The 3,676-nt window shown below is 45.0% G+C and overlaps 1 pseudogene; it reads right to left on the bottom strand.

The window, feature by feature from the left end:
• Positions 1-692: 692 nt before the first annotated feature.
• Positions 693-2,513, bottom strand: LOC123812534 (annotated as a pseudogene).
• Between the last annotated feature and the right edge of the window lie 1,163 nt (positions 2,514-3,676).

The following is a 3,676-nucleotide window of genomic DNA, read 5'->3' as shown; positions in this document are numbered from 1 at the left end:
CCAAACTAACCACAGCAATTATTTAAATGAACAAAATATTTTTTCAGGGAAGAGCAATTCTCATTGGTATTCTTTAAAGTTGCCAGCATGTGATAACAAAAAGCAGACTAATCTTTTGAATTTATTATTTAAATTACTCTTCTTACTCAATGTTCTACAGAGAGTGTACCCTTTATCACCTGCACCTAAGGAGGACTGCCTCTGCCCCTGCCCTTGGCCCTGCCCTTGGTCAGCCAGGACTCCCAAGGACTATAAACAGATAGCAAAGCCCCATCAAAACTGTTTCATGTTATCCTCAACTTCCCCTCCAGCCTTTGAAGACAATTTTTAAAAATTTATTTTATAAATAACACACTTTGGGAAAATCTCCAGTGATCTTCTATTTTGGAAAATCAGGTCATTGCCTTTTTTCCATATTTTAAAAAACACTTGGGAAAACATTCTTTCCTTTTGTGTGTGTGTGTGTGTGTGTGTCCCTGACACTTTATTGGTCACCTCTAGGCCTGTGCCTGGTTGGGTGGCTCCAGGGCTGGGTCACTATTCACCACTCAGCTAGGACTATGGAAAGGCCTAGGACTAGCCCTTTAGGGTCACAGACTGTGGAATACAAAGGGGCGGATCTGGCCTTTCCTGGGGCAGCACGGGGCACCCAGGTAGGGGTTAAGAGCCAAGCTTGGTGCCTGTTTGTCAGCCTAGTTGTGTTTGGAGAAGTATTCCTTGCCGTCATCCATGTTGGGCTTGATCGTGTCACTGCCTGGCTTCCAGCCAGCGGGACAGACATCCCCATGCTCATCTGTGTACTGAAAGGTCTGGACTGGCTGGAGAGTCTCATCCATGAAGCGCCCCACAAGCAAATCACTGATGGTGATCTGGTGAAGGACACCCTTGCTATTGATGATAAAGAGGCCCCTGTAGGCAATCCCCTCATCTTTCTTCAGCACACCGCAATCACGGGACAAGCTTCTGGTTACATCAGCCAGCAGGGGGATATTCAGAGAGCCCAAGCCCCGCCTTCCGGGGGAGGGGGGATTGTTAATCCAAGCCAGGTGGGTGAACTGTGAGTGAGTCTACGGAGACCCCCCCGGCACCTCTCAGTCCAGCTTGCAGAAGTCCTCGGCTTGTTCGTTGATGATCTCCGTGGGGCACACAAAAGTGAAATCCAATGGGTAGAAAAAGAGGACCACGTATTTCCCTCTGTACCTGAAAGCTCCACCTCCTTGAAGGCGCCACCCACCTCGGCAGTGGCCTGGAAGTCCTGCGCGGGCTTTCCGATTTGAGCGTTTCCAGATGCCTAAAAGCTGCGTGGGGAAGGGTGGGACGCACAAAGCAGCAGACTAGCTGACTCGCGTTCTCAGAGACAAGTGCTCGCAGTTCAGCGGAGCCTTTTTGGACAACATTCTTATGTGCTTATTCACTTACTGGTTAAAGAAAAACACGAGAATGTGAAATAATTGCTGGATGGAAGTCTGCCAATGTTTAAAGCTTTCCATGTTTTTACTGCATATCAGACGAACTGACTTACAAATATGAAGAACAATTACGACTTCCTACGTCCAAAGTTTCCACTGATACTACCATAGAGACTGTAGCTAGAAAAGGGGTGACACCTTTAGGGTATCTTGCATTCAGAAGCTGTGGTTAAAGGGGGGACCGAGGGAGGGGCAGAAGAAGTGGCCTAGCTCAGAATAACGTTTCCCTCCCTCACAACTGTTGGGAGCATTCTCTTTCTCTCCACAAATTCCTGCATAGAGATGACTATATTCCTCCAAATAGCTATCAGAATTTCTACAGTGAGCAAAGCAGATTTTGATGGCTGTCGAGGTTTGAATCACATGGCACGGGGACGGAGTTTGATAAATCCTGTGGAGTTACCAACCTGGAGGGGCTGGGCGGGCTGAACGAAGAGGACCGGCAGGGGCGGGATCAGAGCACAGGGGACACAGAAAAGGATAGCCAGGCTGTCACCTCCTTCAGAATTGCCCAGAGTAAAAGTAATCTCTGTCCTCTTATTCTTGCTTTATCGAATGACTCTCTACTCACAGGACCTCAAACTCAAACTAGCACATTGGTGTTAAGATAATATGAGTTAAGGTGTGCTTTAATGGTACTTAAGCTTTTTATATGTATTTGTATGGTACGAGGTGAGGCAAAAGTAGGTTTACAGTTGTGAATACACAAAACAGTTTATTTTTGTACTATTATGTATTAATTAATGTATTATTTTTCCATATGAACAACTATAAACCTACTTTTCCCCATCTTGTATATATTTTTATATATATTTATATTACATGGAAACTACTATTAATTTCATATAACCAATTTATTAGCAAACAAATGACTGAATAACCAAATAAATGCCAGGGTCCACATAAAGTGCTTACAACAGTACTTAATACATAGTAAGCACTGACTAAACATTAGCCATTTTTGTGCCTGGTTGCCCTCATGGTTATAATTACAAGTCTCACCAGGAAGGGCATGTGCACAGGGAAGTCACTAACTGAGACCATCAGTGCAATGTATCAACTACTCAGGTAGACTGGAATTCTTTGGTGTTGGATGCTGGGGCAGCCAAGCAGCAAGTGGCCTTGTCAGAGCTTGCGCCGTTGGAGAGAACTTAACACACTTTGCCTCTAGGGACTGGCCAGGCTGCTTTAAATCAAGCTCTACTTCTCACCTGTGGTGTGGATGTAGGGAACTTACTTCATTTTTCTAAGCCTCAGTTTCCTCACATGCAAATAGAGATAATAATAGTGTTGTGAGAATTAACCGAAGCATAAAGCAGCTAGCATGACATCTGGCCCTTAGCAAAGACTCAGAAAATATTGGTAATTATTATGCATTCTGCCTAGCTGAACTTTTTGTTATTTTGTGCCCAAATCAAATGATGTATCTTTTCCACAGTTTAACAGCAACAACAACAAAAACAACATGTTCTAGAAACTAGAGCCAGCTCCCAGTGAAGCAAAATTTAAAGACAGTCACCTTTTAAAGATATTTCAGTAAATAGGTACAAAGACAAGTCTCCCACCATCTGTCTCCATAGCTGTCACTTATTTTACCCCCTTTACAGCAGGGCTGTTCCATTGAACCCAATGCCCACTAAAAGTAACAGCTGACAAGCACCATTATTGTTTCACATGGTACGTGACAGCACTGTGGGCTCATTTTCCACATGCTGCAAGCTGAAGAGCTCTCAGAATTCTTCCTTTGTTTTGTTCCATTTTTTTGGTATTTATAAATGTGAAAAGAGACATAGTGAAGAATCGGGGCAGAGTCCAATTTCTAGTAATGTGAAGATTTGAGTTTGTAGTCAAATGAGATATAGTGAGCGGGATGCTTGGCACAGGGGGCTGGCTGGGAATGTATCACTGGCTTGGTTGCCTGACCCTGAGACACTCCTCTCTCCACACTAAGCTCTCAGCAAACTGACCCCTTGAGCCCCATCCCAAGCTCTAGGAGCTCAGCAAGGAGGGACTCACAGAGCCCATGTGGCTCTACAACAAGTCAGCCACTGTAGGAGACCCTTCTGCGTGGCATGGGCCCAGCTCCGACTTGGAGATGCACAGGACCCACGTCCATGGATAGGTTCTCCCGTGGGGAATCAATCAGGCCTACAATGTGCCTAGGCTGCTATGAGTCTTGCTTTTTTTCTAAAACTCCCTCACCCTGA

This window comes from Phyllostomus hastatus, unplaced genomic scaffold (assembly GCF_019186645.2).
Source record: "Phyllostomus hastatus isolate PE091 unplaced genomic scaffold, TTU_PhHast_1.1 phas_scaffold_93, whole genome shotgun sequence".
NCBI classification, from domain to species: domain Eukaryota; kingdom Metazoa; phylum Chordata; class Mammalia; order Chiroptera; family Phyllostomidae; genus Phyllostomus; species Phyllostomus hastatus.
Note: the sequence above shows the minus strand (reverse complement) of the source record. Positions and strands in the feature narration are given on the sequence as shown.